The sequence below is a fragment of the Helianthus annuus genome, chromosome 2, assembly GCF_002127325.2.
Source record: "Helianthus annuus cultivar XRQ/B chromosome 2, HanXRQr2.0-SUNRISE, whole genome shotgun sequence".
Taxonomy (NCBI): Eukaryota; Viridiplantae; Streptophyta; class Magnoliopsida; order Asterales; family Asteraceae; genus Helianthus; species Helianthus annuus.
Genome location: NC_035434.2, coordinates 8,564,396 through 8,586,787, shown reverse-complemented (window position 1 = coordinate 8,586,787; position 22,392 = coordinate 8,564,396). Strand labels below are relative to the sequence as shown.

The 22,392-nt window shown below is 36.7% G+C and overlaps 1 non-coding gene and 1 pseudogene across 1 annotated transcript; one reads left to right on the top strand and one right to left on the bottom strand.

The window, feature by feature from the left end:
* The first annotated feature begins 9,403 nt into the window (after positions 1–9,403).
* LOC118490053 lies at positions 9,404–9,491 on the top strand. The gene has a single exon (XR_004888059.1). It is a non-coding gene; the product is annotated as a small nucleolar RNA Z101 (small nucleolar RNA).
* Positions 9,492–12,751: 3,260 nt separating this feature from the next.
* Positions 12,752–20,300, bottom strand: LOC110885357 (annotated as a pseudogene).
* Between the last annotated feature and the right edge of the window lie 2,092 nt (positions 20,301–22,392).

The following is a 22,392-nucleotide window of genomic DNA, read 5'->3' as shown; positions in this document are numbered from 1 at the left end:
TTTTATGGGTTCGAGTGTAAGTACACTCCCTCCCAATACTTGATGTTTTCTGGGTTCGAGTGTAAGTACACTCCCTCCCATTACTTGTCTAAATCATTTTACATGCTTGATGTTTTTCTGGGTTCGAGTGTAAGTACACTCCCTCCCAATACTTGATGTTTTCTGGGTTCGAGTGTAAGTACACTCCCTCCCATTACTTGTCTAAATCATTTTACATGCTTGATGTTTTCTGGGTTCGAGTGTAAGTACACTCCCTCCCAATACTTGTCTAAATCATTTTACATGCTTGTTTGTCCCTTCACCCGGGCTCATTATCCTAATGTAATACGCTCCCGTCACTTGGTTGTGCGTTTACATTATTATCAAATATTTTGCTTATCTGATTCATTTGGGTACTTTTCAATTAGTCCCATTCACCCTGCCCTTACTACATCGGATGTAAACGTGTCCGCCATAAGAAGTTCATGGTATCATATGCCGCTACTTACTTGGCCAGAGTAAGCGATTAACACATGACACGCATGACCTTTTTACAGTTTTCACATCACGCCCTATGTAAGTAATACCTCTATCTGTTTTTCTTGGAAACAATATCCCGGATAGGTTTTCTATTCAGGTCTTTCCAAGTTTTCAATCTACATATGCAACTTTCAATCTCTACATATCTGTTGCATATTACTATTTATGCAATGATTTAAAACGTGCACCTGATAATGCTTGCCCTAACGGGCTTCTCTTGCCATTAGCCTTGTTCGCGGTCGTTACGCGATTTAGTCCTTGATGGGCATGTTCCTCTTGTCATGCCTCGGACTGTTCCTCTATCACATCTTGCATTTGTTTAACCTTTGCCATCTTTAAATGTAAGTGTCCTTCAATCAAGACATTCACAAAGTTAGTAATGTCAACTTTACTAAATGCCCGTATCATAGTACAAGGCTTTTGTACTATATGTGTCAACGCACGAAATGTTGTTAACCATATCTATCATTTAATTTGGGGTAACGTGTATTTCACGATAACCCTATGTGTTGTTTACAACACTTTAATACGCTAAACGATTAACATACATACACTTACCGGATTTGCGATCAAGCCTCGAACCGAACACACCTTACTCTTTAACCATGAGCTCTGATTACCAACTTGTAACACTCTAGTTATTATTTTAAAGATTTTCGTAATTTTAACGAAAATAAACATGTAGTTAACGTTAAGTATCCTTAGAAAATACGAGTTAATTATAACTTTCACAATTTCCAAGTACACCGCCTACTGTGACAGAATTCGTCGTTTAAAATATCGATTTACAACGTGCGGAAGCATGAATCTTTATAGTGTTCGGTTCTTCGATGATGCTTGATCGTCTTCCGGCATCCAAAATGTACCTACATTTCATAAACATGAAATGCTTTAGTCATACGGGACTTAAAACGCGTCTAAACGAGTTCGAGAAACAATTGATAACAAAACAAAGTTTTCAACCTGACCTCCACCGTAAATTACGGTGGCACCGTAATTTACGGTGGCCACTGGTAGTACTGGCCCCCACCGTAAACCAGGAGGGATCCACCGTAACATTTTTCAACTCCACCGTAAATTACGGTGGACACCGTAATTTACGGTGGCCCCTGCATCAGCAAGTCTGCAGCTAAATTCAGCTATGCCAGTTTTTACGGAAATGGCCATAACTCCTTCGTTATTGATCCGTTTTACCCGATTCCTTTTCCTACGCGTCCGTAATTTAATCCTCCATCTTATGAGGTTAAAATCCGACATTCGACTTAACAAAATTTAAGACTTCTAAGTCTTCGGCTTATTTCCCCTTTTTGCCAATTTTGACCCGTTTGTGATTTCACCATCGAACATGTTTATTTGGCCCTTATATCGCATATACTCCTTCGACTTAATGTTGCCTATCATATTAGATTTTAATCGCCGGTTTAATTACTCAAATTAAACCCATTTTCACTCGGATGTTTATTTTGACCCGTTAAGGGTATTTAAGCATTTTCAAGCCTAAAAATGCTTTCGATTTCTTCTAGTATTCCATCACCACATTTCTTACCCTATAATACCCCACCTCGGCTGCATTTAAGGTGAGTTTATTATGGTGATCTTATATAACCCAAATTTTACCTCTAAAATCAATATTTTACGGCAAAGCTCAATAGTGCCGTTTGACTAAAAACAATACCCCCTTCAACTTCTATACTTATTCTAAGTATTTATCTTATTGCAAAACTCGTTTCCAAACAACCTTTAAAGGTTGTTTGTTCAATTTAGCCTACAAGGGCATTTTGGTCGATTTTGGTCCTTCTTTTACAATGAAGGGCTATCACTAATTATTCGACCAAATTAGTATTTTTACATACATCATAAATAAGCGTACCTGGCTCGGGTCAACAAATAGACCCGATCTTAATACCTTGCTTTATATTCGCTAATTAAGATCGGTGCGGATATCCATTGGATATCTATTCCTGTAAGCATATGACTCGACAAAAGAATCATTAGTCTATATAGTCAAAAGGTGTTATCTACACCTTTTAACCCGTTTGGCCGAATTGACCATTTATCTTTGATTTTCTTGTTCCGTTCGATTACACGACGGAACATCATATTTCAATTGTTTGGACATCTCATTCATAATTTATATGATAAGAAAACATTCCACAATTTAAGACTAGTGTAAGTTACACTTACCTTGCATCCGAATTATGCTTTTCCGCCATTCTTGCTTCGTTTGACCCGCTTCTTTTCCCAAGCCTCCGTCTAGCTTGTCAAGAGTCAAACTAACATCATAATTCGTAAGATGGTTAGATTAGTCATCACTACTATGACTATTTCATCTTACGGACTTTATGTCGAAACTTCTATTTGACTTCATCATAGGTTAGTTCGACTTTATAAAGTCGACTACCTTTGATCATATAATGTGCACGACTAAGGCAAATAAATATTATGATTACAACCCGTTTTATCTCATATCTCATGTAATCAGTCAAGCTTGCCAATTACGCGTTTCACTTGGATTTCAACACTTTACTTCTCATTTAGGCATTTTAACAAACACCTAACGGGCATAATTCTACATGTTTACTAACTAGTTCATAACTAGCTATTTTACCAAGATTTACGTCAAGAATCAAATCTCTATGTCAAGTGTTTATAAACAACATCTAGGTCTTGCATCCTATCTTTCAAATTTCACAATTAAACACTCAAATTCAAGTGTTCATCATTTTATCATGAAAACCCACTTAACATATATATGGGAAATCATCAAATCATTCAAATCTTAACATCATATGTATGCATTTCACTTAGGGTTTAGTTCCTAAGCATATCTACATCACTAATTTAGCCATAGCTCCTCTAATCCATACATAGATCGCATCATGCAAGATTAACTATTTTTCACAACTTCATGAATGTTAGAAATTCGACATACCTTACGATCCCCTTGACTTGGTGATCGTTTATTCATGTTTGATTGTGAATTTGAACTTCATTTTGACCTTCAATTTGATGATTATGTTAGATGTTAGGGTTTGGCTCATTGGAGCTCCCCTGAACTCGATCCAGAACACACACTTGTGTGTGTGTTTTATTTTGTTATTAGTAAACAATCTTTCAAGTTATCCTACTTTAGCCCCTCGTGTTTGGTTAGTTATTAATTAGGTCACAACCTAATTATTTTCAACAATATTCTCACTTATTAACTAGGTTTAATATTCCTAGTTAACTTAGCGGGTTCGGGAATATTTATGACTAAGTTTATTTTAGGTCCCGTTAACTCGGGCCTTTTATCCATCTTATTCCCTTAAAAGCTTTTATTCACTTTCTTATTTAATATTAGGATTAATTATTTAAATCCTAATATTTACCGGGTAAGTTTTACCACTAACGGTATTTTACCCATCTCTTAGTGCTAATGTGGTTTGATCACCAAACCCATTTTCGGGGTGTTACAATATTATGTTGAAATGGTGTTGGGTTAGCTTAGTATGGGATAAGGTGTTAGTTGTGAAAATATGAGAATGCTAGTGTGGATGGAATGGATTATGTATGTATATGTGTATGTGTATACAAGTAAGTGATCATGTAGTTGTAGATGTCATACAATACGAGTGTGTAATGTGTATAGTGTTAATATTATGGTCTACCCTATTAAGACGGATACATGTTCATAAGTTGAAAGTGTGTAAATAAGACATTTGACTTTCTGAAAGTCAACAACGAATGTATAGCATGGTTAGCCTTTCGAACATGATTGTAAAAGTAGAGAAGTCAGGTGTATCGTAGTAGATGATCTATGTGTCATGTATAATGATAAATGAGTTGCGTGAATAAGGAACAATGTGACTTTTAGTTTATGCCTTATGTGTGCGGTATTTGGTTAATAAAAAGTCAAGTAATGTATAAATGGAAAGAAACGAATGTTAGTATGAATGAGCAAATGTGCTAACCCTAATGTGATTGTGATGACATGAAAGGATAGAAATCACATTAGCAAGGACTCAAGAACGGAAGGTTAACGGGTCAAGCGGAGGCGAGGAAGCAAGCATGAACACTAACGCTTAAGGTAAGTGACTTCCGACTCACTTCTTAGTATACATAAGAACTTTCTTGTTTATGAATGAGGGGAAATCATGTATGGTATGAAATGAATGAAGGTAATAAGATAAGTATTGATCTGGATAGTCGAAGGTAGTTTGTGGGACCAAACGGGTCGAATAATTAAGAATAAGTAAGGTAACGGTAATAAAATTCGTAATGATTGGTGACCCGGGGTAAGGATTCTTAGTCTAATATGTAAGGAATTGTTTTACGGATGTTTAGGAACAAGTTTCAAGTGAAACAGATGCAAAACGAGCAAGTTATGCGAATTTTAGCATTAAAATGGGGAGCTGATCTGGGCATCACCGTAAGGTGCCCACCGTAAGCTATGGTGGGAGCTGGGTCTTTCTTCTGGCGTATGGCAGTTTAAAGTTGCCGTAAGGCTTTTGGGGCCACCGTAAGCTACGGTAGCCACCGTAGCTTACGGTGGAGGTCAGATGCAAATGTAAAGTTTATGAAATTCTTTGTTTTTCTTCGAATTCGGACCCCGTGAACCCATTCCAAGCCTCGTTAAGTCTTTATAATGTTCCTCAACCCTACCAAATGGCTTGGTAAGTTACGGGTGAGTACGGAACTCATTCTTAAGAACCAAAACATACCCGAAAGACATCTAAAAAGGCATTTAGGATGTGTGAGTAAGATCAGGATGTGGGAGCGAGTATGCGGGGTAATGAACTAAGTATGTGGGTATGCGTGTATAGTTTTGACTACATTCCAATACGCTTAAACTACTAAGTAAATCATGAATAGGAGTGAATATGTATATAAGTTGTTCGTGCATGTTTAATTACACGAAGGGTTGTAATGAAGGTACGACAGTAACTCGTGGGGAATTATGTAAGTGGTATGTACGAGTTAGTATGTATGTATGAACGTATTTATGTATTCATGTAAATGTATATGTACGTGTGAGTGAGGGTATGCACGTGTGTAGTTATGATTCGTTTTGTGTATGCATGTAAGTATGTGGTTATGTATGCAGGTAGGTATATATGTAGGTATTGGTGTATGTATGTACGCAAGTAGCTATGTATGAGCGTAAGCATTATGTATTAAAGTATGAAGGTACATACGCGTGTAGGTATGAACGTATATATGTGGACGCAAGTATGTATGTATAACTGTATGCCAGTAGGTAAGTACGTATGCTCGTATGTTTTCAATACGATTGAGTATTGATGCTAATAACAGTGTACCTTGAGAATGAAGAATAATGCAGGTACAATGTTGAAGTCTCACCAGGGAATGGATACTCAGACGGAAATGCCTAAATGCAAAGGAATAACAGAATGGAAAGTAAAAGTGTATGAATCTTGTTACATTCATAATGTGTACTAATGTTTGAATTTGTATGGTAAGTGTAGGCTGTACGAGTCACGGAGGATCGCCGAGGAGTGGAGATCGAAGACCGAGTCACAAGTTAGATTGTACGGGAATGTTTGAATAACTAATTTAGTAAACATAGTTTATGTTTCTATTTCGTAAATGAGTTCGATTGATGTATTCATTGTAAATGTGTCACCTTAAAATGAACTTCAAGTAAGTTAAGACGTTCATAATGAAAGAAATTTTATGGTATGAATTTCCGCTGCGACTTTTTGTCAAAAACATATTAGGGTGTTACAAAAGTTCTAGAATACACGAACAAAAGTTGTGAAGACTTTCTCTAGCTACACGTGCAGACATTTTTAAATAGTCATCCATAATGTCCGAACTATCGCCGTACGCTAACTGCCTAAGTGCGGCCATGACCTTTTGCCACGTACTAAATCCTAATTGCCCGGTTACATCGGGTTTTTGTTGGAAATAAACATACTTCTCCTCAAGATCTCTAGATATACTTAAAAATAAGTTTCTACTCATACGAAAACGACGCCTAAACATTTTTTCATCATACTTAGGTTCCGCTGAGAAGTAATTGCTTACCAACAAATTGTTAGCGGTGTGCCGTTCACGAGCGATGTACCTTCTCCTCTGTTTAGGTTGTTGAGTCTCTTCCTCATCGTATTCGTCTTCCACGATAGCTTTCACCACTGTCGCGATCGTTTGTAGAAATATTTCCGCCCCATGATGACGATTCACTATAACAGAGCCGACCCTGAAGAAGGGTGGGGAGGACAACCGAACAGGGCCCGTGATTTCTTAGGGCACGCAATTTTTAAAAAAAAAAACCGATATTATATATTTAAAAAAAATTAATAGGGTATAACCAAAAAAATATTAAGATAGGCCCACTTAAAAAAATCATATTGTTTAAACTATTTAGCCCATTAGGTTAATGAGCCCAATACCCAAATATTTTCTAAAAACTAATTAAAAAAAAAAAGAATTTTGGGCGGCCCTAAGGGTACGTTTTTTCGAGCTCGAACAAGGTACACGAATTCTCAGGGCCGGCCCTGCACTATAACTTGAAGAACTCATGGCAAGATTGTGTTTTATGTGTTTGATATTGTGTGAGAAAAATGTTAAATATGGTAAGGTATTTATAAAGGAATTTTTTTTGTTTTTTTAAACTAGCCCCCAACGACTAGTTTGAATTGGCCATTCACAGCCCGCCATATCAGCTTGCTCCCCCGCCCCACGCCCGGCTTGAAACTCAAGCCCCAAGGGCCACGCCTCAACCCAAGCCCACTCGGGATGGTGGCTTAGGCGTTTTCCCCCAACCCACGCCCTATACCCCATAGCCTTACTATCAACTTTCTTTTCTTTTTGTCTAGAGTATACAGGTCCATTATATAAATCATTTTTACTGAACATGTGTTAAAATACAATACGGTAAAAATAACACTTCAAATTTAACAAATTAATTATTTCAATTTAAAATTCTCACATTAGATTTTTCAAATTTAGGTATGATGTGTATTGTTGTACGAGATCTATAAAATAAATCTTACACACGTGTACCTTCAATAAAAAAATCAAATAGATGAATTCATACACATAAGTAGGATGTCATTTTTTATTATTTTATCACGTCTCATTGATTGGTTAAAGATTACTATTAAAAAAAATGACATTAATATTGAAACAATACATTAATATTGAAACAATACGGTTTAAAACCCAATATATTATTATACATGAGGTGACAATGTGACATAAACATAACGTGTATCCTCAAGGTGTCAAACGGTGGTGCACTCAACTCAAGTGTCTCGTACCTGGCTGCAAACAAACCGAATAAACACAAATAAGGTCTTGTTCGTGTTCGTTTGTTAATAAATATGCGTGTTTACTAACTGTCACAAACGCTTACCGAACAAGATTTTATGTTTGTGTCCGTTTGTTAAGAAAATGAACTTGTTCGTGTTCGTTTGTGTTTTTTGTTAATTTTAGGCAATGAACGAAAACGGACGTTGATTAACAGAAATAAGCACAAACCGATGTTCATAAACACAAAAGTAAACAAACGAACACAAACAAGCGTTCATGAACATAATATATAATATGCTGACACTTATTAAATCTTTTATTTATCGGAATTTTCAAGCATTTAAATAAAATATAAAACTAAAAACACTAATGATTATCGAACGTTCACGAACATAAATGAACGAACACGACCTCTGTTCATGTTCGTTCATTTAACTAAACGAACGAGATTTTTTGTTCGTGTTCGTTTGTTTAATAAGCAGGTGGACACAAACGAACTTTCCGCCGAACGGTTCACAAACTACTCGTCGAACGTTTGGTTCGTTTGCAGCCCTACCCATACCCAAGAAGTTTTGTTTGACGGGTCCGATATATCTTCATATTATGTCTTATGAAAAAACATAGAAGTATTTCAATCGACATTTGTTTTGGGTTTGCTAAACCCGATTGTATAACACAATGACACTAAGATTGTGTTGTTGCCAAAAAAAACTACTTACGTTTGAATCCTGATAACAATTTGAGCTCGGGAGTTTCCTGCATTTGTGATGTTGTTGGTGATGGTATGGAGATACTCTTTGTGTCCCCAAACCTGACTTCAAGTTGTCAACATCAAAATAGATAGTTAGAAAGTATTCCGAAGATGAAGCCTCGGGGACCATCCTTGTTACAAATGATATTATGTTTAATCAAAATAGATAGTTAGAAAGTGTTCTGAAGATGAAGCCTCGGGGACCATCCTTGTTACAAATGATATTATGTTTGCAATTTTCACACTTGTTACAAATGAAATATATTAGCCGAGTTCAAAGGGTCATGCACAGTAATATTTCTATTAAAGGATGCAAAGGCACTGGATATAGCCTTAATATATAGAAATATATTAGCCGAGTTCAAAGGGTCATGCACAGTAATGTTATAACTCCGATAGCTATGAATGTAGTTTTTAAAAGACTTAGGTGCTGTTTGTTTTTTGTTAAAAGAGCTTCAGAACCTCTTTTGTCTTCACCAAGCAGACCACGCGCAGACATAGGGGTCTGAAGCTTGTTTGTTTTTCAGAAGACAATTCATTAAAAAATCTCTTCAGCAGCTCTTCCTCGGGCAGATCTTGTCTTACCTCTTCACATACCTCTTCAACCTCTTCCAAACACAAAACTCTCAAAACCCTAGTTCCTTTCTTCATTCCTCAGCCGACCTCCCCTGCTCCTCCACCTCCAGCCGCCGCCACGCCGCCCTCCACCCCTCCCACAGTCGTTCTCCACCGCCGAGCACCACCGCCATGCCGATCTGAAACCTTCCACAGCCGCAGCCCCCTTGTATCTCCACTCATCCTCCAACATCTAAGGTAATTTGTTCTTGCTAATATAATAGATTGGTAGATACAATTGTTGGTCATGGTTAACTTACAAATTCTTGGCTGAATTTATTATAACAAATGGGTAATTTGCGTCTGAAAGTTTTACATTGATGCTAATCACCTTGGAGAACTGATGCCTGCTATTTTCACCCAACTTTCAATGTTTTTTTTCCGGATCTGTTATTTTTGTAACACTCATTGATTTTATCAATTGTTAAACTGAATTGAGTTGTGTTTTTTTAAATCTTTAAATATTTGAAACATGTATTGTTTCCTTGAATTATATTGGTAAAGGTAAGAAATCAAACATGGATGCTATCAAACTCAGTTCATTTATTTTGTAATTACTTGATTTCAGTCATGTGTATATATATATATATTTTTCTAGTCAGACTCTTCTTTTTTCTGATTACATCAACTTCAATACGCTGCAAGATGTATTAAAGTTAGTTCTTGGCTGAATTTCGATTATGCTTATAGATGTTTTGGTACGTAGATGTTTATTGATGAATTGTTTAATTAAGGATTTTGTTTGTTTGAATATAATTTTCGCTTTCGCTTCGCTTATGTTTTGGAATATAGATGTTGGGTGTTTTGGAATATTTCGCTTCGCTTATGCTTATTGATGAATCGTTTAATTAAGGATTTTTGTTTGTTTGAATACTAGAATTATCACCCGCCGCAATACGACGGGGATTCATTAGTTATATATCATGTTAGATGAAAGGCAAATGTTTCTCACATGACCACGAGCCTACGTGTAAAACGGAGAAAAAAATAACTAAGTCGATCTCTGACTCGCACGTTGCGATAGACCTATCAAACGGGAAAAATAGATGCGCTATGACGGACATGTCAAACAGGGAAAAAATAGATGAAAAAACGTTGAACCTCACACGCACGTTGCGGCGTGTTAACTCGGAAATTTAGAACGACACGTTAAACGGATAACTTATGAAAAATGAAAGTATATAAGAGACTAAAGTTGAAAATAAAAAAGTGTTGAGATTAAATTGCGAAAGATGAAAAGTGTTGGTGCAGTTGTCTGTCGACTACATCTTAGTTCGAGTCTTAGGATAGGGCAGATGATATTGTGTACGAAATACGAGAAAAATGAGTGTTTGTATAGAAATTAGAAAGATGGATCGCTCAATAGTCAAATAGTGTATGTGGGCCGCTCTAGTGATCCATTGTGGATCGCTCGAGTGACATTCATGGTGGGCCGCTCCAAAGTCATATGGGCCGCTTATTGGGCCTGTCCAATAAGCGGTCCCAAATGTCTATAAATAGTAGTCCATATGAGCGATCCAAGTAGGTTTTTTCCAAGGTGTAAAGGCGAAGCCCTGTCCGATTGTCTCCACGAACTTGTAATTTGATAGTTAATCAATAAAGGAGACGTTAAATAGTGAAATCAAGCTTTACGAAGACTAATTCAATGAATTCCGCCTCTGGATTAGTCTAAGATCTCTTCTGAACGACTCATCGGGTCAGCAAACGATCCTACAAAAAGCTTTGAGTCGAAAGTAAAAAAAAATAAAGGAGTTAAATTGCAAAAGATGAAAACTTTTGAATTAGAAGTGAAAAATCAAATTAATCAAAGGGGTTAAAATACCAAAGATTGAAACTTTAGACTTAAATTTCCAAATATTGAAACTTTAGAGTTAAAAAAGAAATCACTTTCAGATTATGAAAAATTGAAAACAACAGAGATAAATAGATTTAGTTAAATTGATGTTTAATATTATTATTATTATTTAATAAAAGAGATAAATAAAAAAATAAGGATGAGAAATTACCAGAAATGACATGTGTCCAAAAAGGATTTTTGTTTATTAGTATAGAAAGATTTAAGTTTGAATGTTGAAAAACTCTTTTAAGTTTAATAAATTAGTTTATTTATATTCAGTGTATTTCAGCAGTTTGCAGAAGTAAAAAACAAACAGTCTTCTTCTTACAGACTGTAGATATTTGGTCCAGCACTTCTGCTACAGATGTCTGCAGATGTGGTCCGCAGACTGCAGACGTTTTACCTCAGAAAAAACAAACAGCACTTTAGTTTTGCTATTCAAAAAAGGATGTCGACATAGCTTGTTGTCCGTTTACCTTCTATCTCGATGTAATTTCAAATATTATCATAAAAAAATTAACAAATAATCCCCTTTATTTATTTGTCAAAAAATATTCATTTACGAATTCATTTACCCTATACTTGTTGATAAATGCATAATCAAACGAAATCATTTACCCTAAATTTGTTGATAAATGCATAATCAAAGAAGTCTGTCAAAAATGTTTTTTTTTTTTTTTTTTGTGGACATTCAATTGCAGACACCAACTTTTTTTTCCGTTATGATTATCTACAAAGTGGAGGGTTCAAATGAGAAGAAATTCTTTGTAAGAAGAAAAAAGAAGAAATTTCAACCAATAGAAATGCTTCATTAGACTTCATTTAATATTTGTACTTAATGTAACAATAAGGGTATATTAGTAAACTTACATACATCATTAATTGATAATTTCATCTTTAATAACTAACTATATTAAATTGTAACTTATTTTTAAAATATATATACTTTTCACAAAAAATAAAAATAAAAATTCATTTATAGTGTAGGATAAATACGAGGCGTGTATGATAAATTACGAGTTGTGTAGGATAAATTTCAATATGTGTAGGATAAATTTCGAAATGTGTAGGATAACTTTTGATGTGTGTAGGCAAAAATATTTAGTGTGGAGGATTATAGTCTTTATGACTAATTAATTAGTCAAACATAATAATAAATGAGATGAGAAAAAAACTATTTAATGTTTTACAATTATACCTTTTTATTCTTTTTCTTCTCAATAAAATTTTCTTCTCAAATGAACCTTCCCCTATCTACAAAAGCTAAAGAGTAAATTGCTAAAATCGTCCCTGACGTTTATTCACATTTGCTAGATTTATCCAAAAAAGGTTTTTTTCTCATAGGAACCACTGAGGTTTCAAAAAAGTTGCTAAATCCATCCAAAATGACTAACACTCTAACAAAGCTAACTTGATAAAGGGGTAATTTAGTCATTGTCTTAATATATTTAATTTACCATTTTTTAACAGTTATATCTTGCCCCTCACTTCTTGATTGTCACTTGTATTTGGTCAACTTTTTTTCCCCGTTTTGTCCTCAAGCTGATTATTTAATTGAAAATGCAAAATCTTTTCTGAACTGAAAATTATTGTCATCAGGAGAGTCGAGCAACTTAAGTTTTTTCAAAACCAAAAAGAAGAATTTGAAATAATTTAATTTCTACACATCAGATTAGATTAACAAATATTACAACTTGACTTACCATGTTTCTCATTCCAAATCAATAACACTAATAAAGGAAATAGTGAAATACGAATAATAAGGTACACTAGAAAATACAATTTCGTTGACTACAACATGCTATCTGCACCAGATGGGAGCCTTCGAAAGAAACTTGCAGGTATCGAAGGCAGTTTGGTTCGAAACCACGGATGTCTAAACACATAAAACACGAAAAGAAGTGCCACCACTTGAAACGGTATCACATACAACACATCGCAGTGACCAAACAAAACGTCACAAACAATGCGGACGCTCTTGGGTCGTGCCAACTCAACAACGAGTGGAACCTCTCGCCTTGAGTCGCCAAGTCACCCGCCACGTTCTGGATCCTACCACCAATACTTCTTAACCGATCATATCGCATTCGGACCACATGTGGCTCTTTAGAAGTTGGAAACGTGTCGAACTCCTGTCTAACTCGTCGAAGTTCACTGCATCCGCGTGTGATAATCGGATGTCCATATGAGGGTGCCTCGGTTTCCATCGGTACCGCCAGATCCCGACCACAAATAAGTATAGGAAAGCTGTAGGTAGGATTAGTTCCGGCGACAGTATCAGTATCACGAAAAGTACGTGGATTAGAATCGTCGGGAGCGGGTTGGTCCAATGGCATATCGAGTCGAACCATTTGATCAACCCTACGAAACCACTAGCCACATTTACTATTCGAAAAAAGTTCGCTTTGCTTCTTCGTACACTCCATAAGTGCGAAGAAACGTCTAGCATGTACTCAACCACCTCTCTCCTCAACGGTGGCTCGGCACGACCCAACCTAGTCGAGACTATCTGGATCGCGTGGTGCCGTAACCTATTGGTTGTCAAACAAACAGGTCTTGAACTTTTTCATCTTCATTTCCTAGCAAGTATTCTGCTTCTTGATTGCCACTTGTATTTGGTTGTTATTTGGCTTTATTTATGAAGTTTTAAGCTCAAGATATAACTCTTAAAAAAAGGTAAATTAAATATATTAAGACAATGACTAAATTACCCCTCTATCAAGTTAGCTTTGTTAGAGTGTTAGTCATTTTGGATGGATTTAGCAACTTTTTTGAAACCTCAGTGGTTCCTATGAGAAAAAACATTTTTTTGGATGGATATAGCAAATGTGAATAAACGTCAGGGACGGTTTTAGCAATTTACTCAAAGCTAAAAGAACATAGCGTTGACACCAATTTTTATTCCGTTATGATTAGCTAAAAGAACATAGCATTGAAAAACGCCCGGTCCATCACAATTAAGCCTTTATATTGTATAAGACTGTTGGGTATGGGGCGGGGTTAGGGCGTGGGTTGGAGAGAAACGCCCAAATCACTACCTCGGGTGGGCTTGGGTTTGGGCGTGGCCCCATTGGCGTGGGATTCAGCCCGGGCGTTGGGTGGGGCTACCCACATGACATGGTGAAACCTCATTGGCCAAGAGCACTAGCCACGCCACCCCAGTCACGCCCCACCATACCCCTTTGAAATTGGCTTTTGGTCTTGGATGCCCCATACTCCACGTGTCGCACCATGCCCCAAACCCACGCCCCACCATACCCCACGGTCTAACATATAGAAAACGAGTATTAAATACTATATAATATAATGCATAAAAAACTTTTATCAATAGATTATGAATAATTTGTAAGTTGTATTGTATGAGAGATATCTAGGTAATTAGTCACTAAAACACATTGTTTTATTTTTTTCTATAGAAACTAAAAATATTTTAGTGACGGATTACCATGGAATATCTGACGTATTAACTTATATCATGCTTGTGTGAAACCAACCAAACACGGACTCAATTAGCATGATAACGTTCCCTTCGAAAGCATAATTAAATCTCACAATAAATCATCATTCGCTAGCGACCAATATAAGGTGGCGCTTTTATTTACAAGTTTCAATATGGAACAAGCGTGAAGCGAGCAAAAATGATGCAAACAAGCAATATATAATCTTATTAATAGCAAAACATTAGAGCGTGGGGCTAAGTTGATAGATAGTTATTCGTCTGAAACGACAACAGATATCTCGCCTTTATCGAGCATGTTGTAGAATGATCTGGTCCTTTTAGTGAGGTCGTTATGGTATGTGTATTTCCAGGCACCGGCGCAAACGAAACCTAACACAGAGGCAATAGCAATTTCCTTGATGATCATCTTAGCAGTCCCTGGTGGAGCTCCAGCCATTTTGCTTTTCCCACTATAGCATATCAAATATCTCAAACTACAAGCTGCTTTTGAACTTTTGATAATATATTGGTTTCGAATTTGAACAAAACTGGGTACCGAATATATTGGTACGAGTGTTTCGGTATGTTGCCGGTTTTGGTACCACTTTGTTTTTTCTTTTTTTGAGCACTCGTAGGAGTACCAAATAAGTAAAAATAAAATCGGCACGTGGGAGTACTAAATAAGCTAAAGTAAAATCGGCACGAATATCAATCTAGTACGAGTACCAAATAGGTAAAATTGGTACGAGTACCAAATTGATAAATTCAATATGAGTACCATAAATACCATAATACGAAATAAAACATAATATATTTTTTTTAAGTTTTATATAAATTCGGTACCAGTACCCGTTTTTACCCGTACCAATACTGAAACTACCGAATACCAAAACCAATAAAACTAGGTACCAATACATGTACCGAATACCTAAAATCGGCACGAGTACAAGTATTTGGGAAAAAATACTCATCCCTAACGATGATAACATTAAATAGGGACTAAAACTAAACCTCAAACGGATGGACACATAAGTGTTAAACGAAGTAATCAAACATGACAAAAACACAAAAAATCATGTCACAGAATTGAACCGGAATAGGATTTGTTTAGCTTGAAAATTTGAGAATTTATTTTTGCATTTAAACATTGTATGGATAAAAACAATTAGGCTTGAATCATAAAACTAAATGCCATTTCTCTTTTATTTTCAGAATTATAGCCTAACATACATTTTTAAACAAGAAAAAATGAAAATGTTAAATAGATCAACTTGCACACCAGAAGACTAGCTCAAACAAGGCTTGTTTAGCTAAGTTGTTAGTTGTTTGATACAAGATTGTTTGGACTATCGTAAGTCGTAAGGCATGAATTTTGTGTTAGATTCATGTTGTGTTTTCGTATCGTGTCAAAAAAATGCACACCCCTAAGGCCCTAAGCAGGGGCAGACCTAGAGTGATAGAAGGGGTAACCTTCGTTGCCCCTTGACGCTCCGGTGACGCTCCGACGGTAATGTAAATTTTAGAAAAAAATTGACGTTTTTTCGATTTCGTTACCCAGTTTTATAGAAACGTTACCCTATACGGATTTTCTAGATCCGCCACTGGCCACGGAAAACATCTAACATAGATGTTTTCGTAAATTATATTACTATAGAATAGAATTATTTAGGTTACCAAATACAAATAACACATTTTGGGATCTATTGCATCTTATCATGATTGAGTGTTGTGGAATCTTACCAAATAGAACAAGGTGGGACAGATCCAATGAGAAGAAATTACCGAAACAGGAATGTTTCCAATGATCGATCTGGGAACAATTGAATTGATGTAGGTTTAGTTGAGGGTCTTCTGCAAAAATATATGGAAGTATACAAATGACGCCTTAATTTTCGTTGACTTAGTTTAACACTTTTAATATTAATTTTAAGATACATATGAACGTTACACATGATATGATACAAGATGAATATATCAAACTCATCAAAAGACAAACTCTTAAACATTTTAAATGATAAATGAAGTTTTGTAAAGTGAAATTGTTATAATACAAAGTCTTAGGCTATGGGGTGTGGGGGTCATGGATTGGAACATTATTTCCACATAGGACCATTAATTAAATGGTACACCATCCCCCTCCTTGATTGATGGTGGTTCCCATGGATTAAACCACGATTACCACGACCCTCCCATTTAATAATTTTAAGACAAAAATAAATTAAAAAAATAAAGGGGATAGTGGTTTGGGTCATTACCACACCCTTAGGGTAGTGGTTTTGGATGGTGGATTAAAGATAGATGACATGGTGTCTATGTGGAGGGTCATGGTGGTCATGAGGGTCATGACCACACCCTATAAATTAAATGAAACATTACCGTGGTTACCGGCAATGTTTTGAAGGTCGGATCGGTTATCAAATCGGCCACACCACTGGTTCACTGGTTCAATCGGTCGAACCGGTTTAAAAAACCGGAAAAATATTATTATTAGTTCAAACACTAAAATGTATAAAATATAAAATACAAGATAAAAACTACACTATCTATTATTTGTATATATTATTATTAATTATTATTATTATTAATTATTATTAATTAATTAATTCATAACATTAAAATGAATAGTGCTTTTTTTGTGTTTGTGGTTTTTTTTTTTTTTTTTTTTTTTTTTTTTTTTTTGTAAAGTAAGCTTTGAGATTTTTTTTTGACAAAATTTTAGGTTTTTATTATTTTATGAATTTATTATTATTTTTTGTTAGTTTTATTTTACGTTTTTTTCTTGAGGGTTGCTACTTAGTACGGTGTTTAATGGTCACATTTGGTCTCTTAAGTTCTTTGTACCACCTCGACTTTCTAATACGTGTCAGCATAAATTCAACTCCGTATACATTTTACGTCACGTGAACCACTTGGTGTTAGAAATTTGTGTTTTTATTTTACATTTTTCTAAGTTTTGGTCGTCATGCGATGACTACTTAACATGATTTTACGCCCTCCATGCAACATTGATAGCATGGTTTTACGCCTCTTCATCGCAACGCGGGGGCCAGTGACTAGTTTATATGTAACTAATAAAATATATAAAATAATTTTGTTGGAACTTCTCCTCTAAAAAACGTATGAGTCTACTGAATGGACTAGCCTCACGTTGCAAGTATTAAACCTAATTTGTAATAAAGGTCATAGTCACATGTGAGGTGAAGAAACAATTTCAAATTTGGATCTTTTTAGAATCTCCAGGAGTTTATTCAAGAAATGATTTGCAAAGTGCTGGTGTATGTTCATGTTCAATTCAAATTCACTATCTAAATAAAAGATGCATATTTTTGTAACATATAAAAGTATTAAAGGTTGAAAACACTTACAATTAACATGTTTCCTTCATCATATTTAATTTAAGCAAAACAAAACAAAATACAATAAAAGTTTTTGATGTTTGGACCAAGAACACGATTCCATAAACTTCACAAGAACAATCTGCAACAAGCACACACACTCACACACTCTAAATCACAAGAACAAGAACACAAGATTTATAGTGATTCGGTCTAATCTGACCTACATCCACTCCCACAACTAGTTCTTTTCTTTATTAGGTGCTCACAAAGTTTACAGACATGAATGAGAAGTATTTATATGGGTTACAATTAGGGTTGTTGACTTTAAACTTTACTAACAGAGAATACTCCTGCTAGCTGCAGGAGGAGTATAAGGCAGAACACCCCTGCTAGATGCAGAAGGAGTGTAACTAAGAACACCCTGCTAGTCAAATCCTCCACAACCCAACAATCTCCCACTTAGAGGCTTTGACAACTTCAAACTGCACTCCATGCAACTTCATATTCATAACTACCTCTGTAAACATTTCATCTTCACTAGTTGTGGGCGACCTTCTCATCGGTTAACATGAAGGCCAGTTGAAGCTCCCACTGAGCTTCAACTCATCAGTCACTACTCGTGACTCGTTCTCTGTCCCTATCGGCTCCTACTGACACGAACTGCCCGATCCTGGAACATCCTGAGAACAAACACTCTCCGAATAAAGCAGATAATCAACTGGAGAGACTTTGACAGCTGGAATACTGGTTCTCTTAACCCACTGTCGTCTGGTAACTCTGACTGAAGCACGACCCGTGCTCCCTGTCACGGCCCTCGGCCCCGGTTTGACCAGGTCCAGAGCCGCGAGGCAGGAAATCCCGTGGTATTAAATTTTAAGCGACAGCGGAAGTCTTTTTAAAACAGGATCTTTTAATATTAAAACTATCCGTTTACATAAATTAGGGATAAAACCTTGTAATTTACAATAAGGTGATTTCACTGGGAAATCTTTATTTTACAAAACATGTTTCTTTATTTATTTATTTATATTGAGCCACTTCTCTATGCTTGTAGTGCTTCACGGCACTTTTCTTGGATCACAATAGATCACCTGAAACATGTTTGAAAAAGGTTTTGTTAGCGGGGAAATACTGAGTGAATCATTCAGTTTACTAAAAATGACACATTGGTTATAAATTACAGTATTAAGAGCGATTACAATGTTTCTGATATCAAACCAACTACCCACGGTACTTTGTCACTTGACCCATTGGCCCTCTAATTATCCAATGGTGTCTGTGATTATGGTCATATCACCCATTGGTTGCCCCAATGGTGAAGATTATCAAGTAATGTATACAAAACCCCACATACCGGCTGTAACTTGGTGATTACAAAGACTTAATCCCTGTAATTATAACTTTGAAAATAACTTGGAGTTTTGTAAAACATTTGATAAAAAAAGAATGACTCACATTGCAGATTTAACGAGTAGTGTATAAGCTTACTGATTAGCCTTGATTAACCTAATTTAAATAACAATGCACACAAAAGGAGTTAGTAACTAATATAGCAGTTACGACAATTCACGAGATTAAACCCTCACAACGATTAATAAAGTGCAATACTTAACAATTCAGCGGATTCACAACGAATGACAGAGTATAGTCCGAGTCGGACAGCACTCAAACATTCAAGTCGAAATCACGATGAATAACAAAGTATAAACTCAATTTGAGCAGCACTCAAACAATCGTTGGATAGTTACAATCGATCGGACGTTGAATCGTAATAGCGATCGAGTTATTACCCTGTTTTGCGGCAGCGTTTCGAGATTTTGTGTGTGTTGTGGAATGTTTCTGCTATAACTCAGCGTCTAATTTGAGTTTTATCGTCGTTCAAATGCCAAATTTCGATTGCCAATGTCTGCTATTTATACACTAATTTTGACATGCTTACGGACCATAAGACTTTATCCCTTACGGTCCGTAAGGGACACCTAATCACTATAGGGTAGCCTCGTCTGGGACTAGCCTAGCTGAGTTGACAACTTCATAAAATTCGAATTTGACAGCGTTTTATTTAGATAATCGTAACTAGGGTTTACCCCCCTGAGTTTTAGGGGCCCTGATCCTGATTCCGATTGTTCTGAAAATTTTAGGGTTTGCGCAGAATCACTTGGGTGTTTCAATTAGGGTTTCCTTATTGGATAATTAACATACTAAGTATTTAATTTTAGTGAGAGTTGTTACACTCCCACTGCCATGAATGCCCCTGACTGGTTTTACTGAACCTTTCCTAGCACGTTCAACCTGAATCTGACCTGTGACTCTGGGTTTGCCATCTGCAAAGCAAACCTTCTTCTGCCCACGAAATTCTGTGGACCAGATCTTGGTCTTCTTTTGAACTGGGAGAACCTCTCCCTCAGGCGGTACACTGACCATGTACAATGAGCCTCTCTTCTTGCCATGTGCAACTACTAAATTTCCCTTAGTTACCTTCCACTGTCCACTACCGAACTTAACCTCGTGACTCTGATCATCCAGCTGCCCGACTGAAATAAGCATTTTCTTCAAGCCTGGAATAACTCTCACGTCTCTTAAAGTCCACGTAGATCCGACTGGAGTAACTAAGTCAATATCACCATGCCTGTGACGTCTAGGACTTCATCATTTGCAAGTCGTACCTTACCAAAATCCCCAATTTTAAGATTCCGTAGTGCTTCACTGCTGTGGGTAGCGTGAAATGAAGCACCCGAATCCATAACCCAGGAATCCACACTGCTCTCCACATTACAGATCAAAACTTCATCATCTGAATGGTCTACTGCAGCATTAACTTATTTCTTGTCGTTTGGACATTGATTCCTAAAATGTCCAACCTCTTTACAGTTCCAACAGGTTACATCATTTCGAGCCCTAGACTGGCTCCTCTTTCTGTTCTTGCTGCCACTACATCTGTTATTTTTCCTTCCTCTACCGACATGCATTAAATCACCCGATGATTCACCTGAATTTCTTCTTCGGACATCTTCGCCCAGAATAAGATCCCGCATCTTCACAGACGTAAACTTGCTCGTATCTGAAGAGCTCGTAACAGCAGTTACGGTTCCGGACCAACTATCGGGTAATGAGGACAATAACAATAGGGCTTGAACCTCATCATCAAACTTGATGTTCACAGACACCAACCGAGACAATATCGAGTTTAAGTTACTGATGTGCGCTGTAACTGAATCACCTTCCCTCATCCTAGTATTCACAAGCTCTCGAATAAGATAAACCTTGTTCGCTGCAGAAGGCTTCTCATACATATTCGATAATGCTGCCATCATTCCTCTAGTTGAGGTCTCCTTCTGGATATCGAATGAAACATTCTCCGATAGAGAAAGCGTTATCACTGCCCTGGTTTTCTTATCCATCCTATCCCAATCTGCTTGTGGCATTTTTTCTGGCCTTTCATCCTCGAGCACTACATCTAAGTCTTTCTGATAAAGTAATGCTTCAATCTGCATCTTCCACCAACCAAACTTCTTCCCGTCAAACTTTTCGATTTGCACATTCCCGTCTTCTGCCATGATAACACAAGCATGACTAAAACGAAACTAAAATCGAAACAAATAGAAGACCAACACTGAAACAAATAGAAACAGAAAACACCTGATTCAAGTTTCTTTGATCTTCAAACAGACGGTTTAGCACTTGTATCTCAGTACTTATCTCTTTGGTCAAAGTTGAGGGGCCTTTTTGCAAATAAGAGAAAGCTGATTTTCTCGTAAAGAAACATGGAAAAAAAGGAACGCCCAGTTCTTTCTTCTTCCTACGACCTGCTCCCACAAACTTCACAAAAACAGGTGATCAAGGTGCAAAATCAAAGCCCCAATCTTTGATTTTTGGAACCCTAGATGCGATATCCAGCAAGGATGGTCTTCAATTTCGTAACCCTAGGCGGCGGCTACTGGGTTATCGAACCCTAGTCGCAATCTGCTGAAGATGTCTTTAAATCGGAGCCCTAATCGGAGTTAGGAACTGACGCCGGTGGCGGCTGTGCTAGCGGCGGCTGGTTCAGAAACCCTAGACGCTATGTCTGCGACTGTGACTAAAACCCGAGACCACGGCTTGTTCTTCAACAAGTAAGTGTTCTTCTTCACCTCTTACCTAGTTTGTGTGAATCAATCAAGAGCCTGAGCTCTGATACCAGTTGTTAGGACCAAGAACACGATTCCACAAACTTCACAAGAACAATCTGCAACAAGCACACACACTCACACACTCTAAATCACAAGAACAAGAACACAAGATTTATAGTGGGTCGGTCTAATCTGACATACATCCACTCCCACAACTAGTTCTTTTCTTTATTAGGTGCTCACAAAGTTTACAGACATGAATGAGAAGTATTTATATGGGTTACTATTAGGGTTGTTGACTTTAAACTTTACTAACAGAGAATACTCCTGCTAGCTGCAGGAGGAGTATAACGCAGAACACCCCTGCTAGATGCAAAATGAGTGTAACTAAGAACACCCCTGCTAGTTAAATCCTCCACAACCCAACATTTGATTCTCAGTCCGAACAGTTTTGTTGGTTGATACTGTTCGGTTTTACTAAAACATGAGAGCCTTTGTCATTGAATTCAATTATTTATATTGCTGTGAAC